This window comes from Rhagoletis pomonella, unplaced genomic scaffold (assembly GCF_013731165.1).
Source record: "Rhagoletis pomonella isolate Grant_MI unplaced genomic scaffold, Rhpom_1.0 Rhpom_scaffold_00004, whole genome shotgun sequence".
Classification (NCBI taxonomy): domain Eukaryota; kingdom Metazoa; phylum Arthropoda; class Insecta; order Diptera; family Tephritidae; genus Rhagoletis; species Rhagoletis pomonella.
Genome location: NW_023458558.1, coordinates 9,890,424 through 9,896,846, shown reverse-complemented (window position 1 = coordinate 9,896,846; position 6,423 = coordinate 9,890,424).

Sequence of the window (6,423 nt, the reverse complement as noted above, 5' to 3'; positions counted from 1 at the left end):
CTAGGAACATTGAAAGAGGTTTTAAAATACTCCAGCTTTTGTGGAAAAAATTGGCAAAATTATTTCTTATACCGTATTCGGCTGCCATAAATATGGTTACCGTACCTATTATAGGGGACCTTGCCAGATATCAAAATGGGCAGCCTAATAAACTTTCTCTGCTTTCGTAATAAGTTTTGGCAAGCAGAAGGTTATGTATTCTCAAACAAAATACATACATACATACATATGGTTGTGCGCAGGATAAATATCCGATTTACTGGTTAAGTTTGTCTCTAATTTACCACCATTTGTCGCCAGACGCTTATATATTTTAGGCACGCTTTAATGTGGGTATGTGTTTTAAAGAAGAACAAGCATTCAAAGCTGCTTGCTTTAAGAAACTACAGCTTTAGTTAGAAAGAGGCTAAAGAAAACAACTAATATTGAAATAGGGAACAAGATAGATCAAATCTGGTCGCCGTGAAAGGGGTCTATAAACCTTTCATGCATATATATACAGTGTTTACACACAAAAATCTTAAAATCCTTACTTTATATTTATTAAACGGAAACTTCACTTCACTAAGTGTGTACGTATGTATGTAAATAAGTACCTCGGCACATGGTAAATATGTACGTATTACTACATAGCATGCAAATGCACAAATGCATGTACATTTGCACAGAGTCATGATCATCTTGGACGATTGCCACAATTTTCACTTTATAACATTTTCCGGTTGTCTTTCACTTGATTTTTGTTTACAATCAAAGTAGAGTAATAGCAAAGCCAGTGAGGGAGTTGGCAGTACACAGTTACAAATTCGAGTTGTGCTGCCAAAAGTGCTTTGCGATTTTGGAGCTTCTATAGTTTCAATCTATTGGCAAGTTTTACTTGTATTTAGGTGTCCAGGTCTATGGCTTATTCACATGTTGTCATTTACATGACCACATATGTATGTATGTATGTATGTATGTAGTATTGTATATGTAGTTATGCAATTTACACACAGCAATGTTTGTGTGTAAGTATGCACTTGCGTGCAACTATTCTATTTGTTTTCTCCAGCCAGTGTTGCCGACTCTTGGGTGCCATGAAATTGCTCAAGTTTTATGGTTAACTCTTTTCAGCTTACCTCAGAAGCTTTGACTCACAAATGAATGGAGATGTAAACATTTAGAGGCAGCAGTAATACACCAAAAAATTATGCAGAAGAGAGTGGTTCTATTTTGTTTACAAAATCAATGGATTTGGTACAGGACTATGAATATTAATTAAGATGTAAACTAAATAACCTTAAGCTTTAATATGAGGTGGCATTACTACTACCTTATTTCAAAATTTGGTGCAAATAGTATCAAAGATGTACACTCATCACAGAAAATGTAGTATCTTTAGTTTTGCATATAGAACGAGATTCCATAGCGAAATTGTATTTAAATGAAAACTTAAGAAGGTAAAAAATTATTAATTTCTTCATGTATTAACCAATTTTACTATTAATTTGCTGTTTGCCAAAAAAAAAATTAAAAAATTAAATTTTAGTGTCTCACGTCATAGTGGTCTTTTACTTAATGCAATTTTCGCCGTTTAATTTAAACATTTCAAAGTATCTAAAATTAAGTGTTGAAATTAAAAAAAATCGCAAGATTTCAAAAATTACAAAATAGCTGCGACTTTTTTTTTTAGTTTGGTGGCACACTCTTAAAACTTCACAGATATGTTGTATGTAATGCTAACATCTATTACCTCTAATATGAACATTCTATTCGCAAACTTCCCAAAGTTATTAAAAAAAAAAACAATTATGATAATGATTGATAAGTAACAACTTTGGGAACTTTTTCGCTTAAATAAAAGTTTTAAGGTTTTTTTTTTTCAAAAAATGGACTTCTATCGTTACATCGTTACATCTACCACTACTTTGTGGAACGATTCAAAATGGTTAAAGGAATAAGAGCTGATATGCTATGCGCGAACTTTAGACTTGAGCAGCCATTTGAGCTGGCCGGTAAAGGGGCATCTTCCTTTCCCTGAATTATGTTTGTAAGAGTACAGGGATTTCAAAAAACCTTAATTTTTACAATGCTATAAAAAAGTATTGCATATTGCACGGCCACTGATACCGAAGTGAGCCAGTTAGTCCTAGTCCAATTTACTACGTTATGCTGTCAACTGGCGGGAAAAAGTCATTGCATTTCTCTTACATGTGTGAATACATATGCATCTCGGCATATTTTCTTACAATTCAGTAACAAATCTCTACCAACTGTACTGCGGTTGCCCCACTTCATATGCCGCACAGTTTGGCCTATACATAAATAACAGCACATCTGTGTTAGGTTTACTAGGCCAGTGTCCTTTGTTTTGAATTCGGGTATGTCTTACAATTTTCATTTCTTTTGCTAGCTGTTTGTTGTATTTTGGTGTTTGTATTTTGTCGTTGTTTTGACTGCTTCGACATATTTCAGTTGGAGTGTTGCCACCTTTCTAAATTATTTTTGCTGTGTTGAGACTGTATATATATGTATTTGCTGTTCATGTCGCTGGTATTGTGTATGTACCTACATACATACATACATACATACATCTGTCTATGTGTCTGCAGCTCTGACTATTCGACAAAAGATTTTATTGTAAAATTTGTCAACATAGTATTTTATTATCATTCGCCTGCTGTGCTGCGCTGTGTTACATGTGGCTGCTTTCAATGTACAGTTGTTGCTATCGGGTTTGTTGGTTTTTTTTTTTGTTTAGGTTTCACTGCATGTGTACCTACATAGTTTTTCGCTTACATTGTATTTGCCAATGAAATTTTGCAAATTGCACTTTCTTGCGGTTCGTTAAACTGCGTCAACTTTGACATATGTATGTATGTATGTATTCAAACTGCACTTCAGCGATATGTGGATGAATATGAAAAAGTCATTAAAACTCAAACTAATTTACAACAATATCCGCAACTACAGTTACACAATCAATTAGCATGCGTCAAAATAACAACAATCAACAACAATGGATAGCGATGAATTTATATATGCATGTAGACCGTAAAAAGGACTGTGCTCTACTTTGTATTGTTCTTTGTGCATTTTCCATATATGTAATGACAAATGCTTATCCACCCAAAAAGTGCAACACTTTGTGTTGAAATTAGAATTTTGTTACCTCCAGTATGTGAACCGCATTTACACCTAGTACGACTGAAAAACCAACATATTTATGTACTAAACTATGTATGTGTGCATTACAAATGCCCCAAAAGCGCTAAATGTACATTAGGGTGCAACAAAAAAAAAAAATTTCGGTTATTCCATCGGCATTATAAAATAAAATCTGTTATTTTTCAAGACATTTGCCAAAATATTTCGGAAAAATATTGAATTGATAGCCTTCGTCCTCTTTTGAAGTTGCTTAAAATAAATTTTTTCATAATTTAAATAATTTTTTTCGATTTTTGGAGGTATTTATGTGTATATGGAGAGTGATGTACCCTAATATACACATCGAAATAAAACTCAAATAAACATGAGATCATGCATTTAGTCACATGATTTTTGGATACACACATATGTACATATTTCATTGCTACTTCTTTCTAAAGCTTGCTGTGCATTTGAAAGCACTTGCTTCGGGTCGAAAATGAACGTTTGTGCTTATGCAATGTAAAACGCTTGTCAAATGGAAAATATGAGTAGCAAATTATGTTGGATTTTAGAGTTATGCAAAAGCAAATTTTGTCAATGACACTTGTCGTTTGACGCACCGGACATCAACAACAAAGGATTGCCTTTTAGCAGAACTTAGCAAAATGGTTTCATGACAAATATTGTTTGCTGTTGATGCACTTAAATATGTAGGTTGATACAAATTTTCTTTGGTCATCATTTGGCAAAAATGTAATTAGAGCAAGGTAAATTTGGTTTGATTTATTTCTGGAATGTTGACAGCTTTTGAGTAGCATGGAGCAGTGCCTAGATTTAGTTTTTTTTTATTTGGCTTTAGTTGGAAAAAGTCCTGTTTAGCTTCTACCTTTTTTAGTTTTTTTTTTTGCTCAAATATTTACTACAAATGTAAATAATGTTAAAATGTTTCATGAAGTGTTTAATGTTAGTTATTGAATGAAAAATAGAGAACATTTCTGTCATGATTTTTTACTTTGGCGTTTTCTCTTTTAGAAAAATATGTTCTCTTAATATGTAGAAAAATATCGCCTTTATCGATTTTTGGCGATTTTTCCTTCAAATAAATTTTTCCCAATTATTAAAATATACAAAACTTAGTTTTCCACGATAATTTTACAGAAGAGGCGTGATAAACTTGACTAAGAAGCACATTAAAACACTGTCAAAAATCGAAGAACTTTTGAAACGATTACCTAGCCAATTAAATACTTTTAAAAACGCTTTGATTTAAAAGTGAATAAAGCGTTTTATGAAGGCTAATACATAGCTTCTGCTGCAAAACGTTTTCAATATCAAACAATAGTTGCGTTCCAGATGCTTGACGATTTCCAGGTTTTACAGGATTTGCAGGAAAAGCTGTTTTCTCCATTAAAAAAACCTTATGCAAGGTGGCCACCTGGAATGGCTTCTTGTAAAAACCAGCAAATCGTGAAGCATCTGGAACGCAACTAGTATGTTATCAAGGTTGAATAGCTCAATATATGACAATAACAGAAATGTAAATCATTCAGACACTATACACTCTAAAAAATTTTTGTTTGATTCCTCTCTTAATGAATGCAAATTTACGCATCGTGTTAATTAAATTAAACACTGCTTGCTTACTTTTACTTATCATATGTGTGGCGTAGAACAAATTCCAAATTTGTTTTTTGAGTTCTAAACATTTATTGTTTACAATTTCACAGTTTACACATAAAATGTTTAAAATTTCCTCTAAAAATTCTTTGTTTAAATTTACGCATATATAAAGAGAGGTAACCAGTTTCCTTTCCTAGTGTGTGCAAAATTAAACACTTTCTGTTTACTTTTACATACCAAATTTCTCACGCAGAGAAAAACTACACACAAAGTATTTAAAGTTGAGGAAATATGAGCACTTAACATAAGCGCACACAAGGGGTGGGTTTTTGGGGTTCAAACCCCCAAATGGCTAATTTAGAAACAATAGAGCCATTTTTACAAATTTCACCCCCTCTCGATTAAATTTCATAGTTGTTTTGTTACCGCTTTACAAAGAGATTTATTTATTATCCTTTTATTATTTTCCTTCCCTCCATTCTAATAACTATTTATTTGTATTTCAATTCAAAGTATTTCCATTATCCATCTTCCTACACCTCTTTAAGTAGCTCGATTTTATATCCAAATAATGAAGTGACTGCCACCAAAGTCAAGTCATTCAGATAATTTTCATTCAATTCTCGGTATTCCGGAAATCCCCAAACAATATTCAATTTATATTCATACACCATCGACGGAAGTAGGGAGAATGGCAATTGTCAAGTGAAAAGGACGAACGAACTATTTGGCAGCAGAAAATTTGCCAAGCGCTGAACTGAATAACTGCGTAGGTCGACCGACCGACCGACCCAGCTCAGACGCTACAAACCCGAACAGCGCGAGCCAAATAGTACACACAACACACAACAACAACAACAAGAGCAAAAAGTGCGTCTACACAAAGTAGCCAGATTAGAAGCATTCAATTGAGAACTTAAAAAAAAATCAAAAAAACTATAAGAACTTGTCTGCGAAAGTGTTGGCGTGTAGTGTATTCGTGTGTGGCAGAATGGCATAGTCGAAGGCAAAAAAAAGAAATAAATATGAGTACGACAAGAAGTAAGCAAAGCGTGGACACCAGCGCTACTAGCGAGACATGGCAGAGTAAATATTGCCATATTTGCACAAGTAATACCACTACAGGCTTAAGGATGCATACATTCTCACATAAACAAACTTTAAGAAGGATCTTGTTACTTGTAAAAGTATGCTGTTGCGCTGCTTATAATAACAGCCAAGTACAACGAAAGGTATTCTAAGAGAGTTAGTTGTTAGAGGAGAGTAGATAGTTGTTTGAAGTCTATGCGCTTAAGCTCTACATCCCCCACCCCCCCCTTAGTGAGGGAGTATGGTAATTGCTAAAGTATTGCGGCACCCTTTTTATGTAACGCTTGTAAATGCATAGATACAATTTGCCCGCAGCGTGCATTCGGTTCAGTTCATTGATTACATGCTCGATCGAATTTTGAAATGTGTCACAGATGCTTTTGCAAATTAAGCTGCAAAAAAAAGGGCCAGCAGCCGGAGTTGGCTACACGAGAGGCAATCATCGAGGTATTACAAAGCGAACAAGAAGCAGAAGAAGAAGTACAAGAATAGGAAATGAAAGGGAGGTAGTGCAAGTATGCAATTCGCTTGAATGTGTAAAACATTTGAAATGAACAAATACTTAAGTGAATTTAAAAAAAAAAA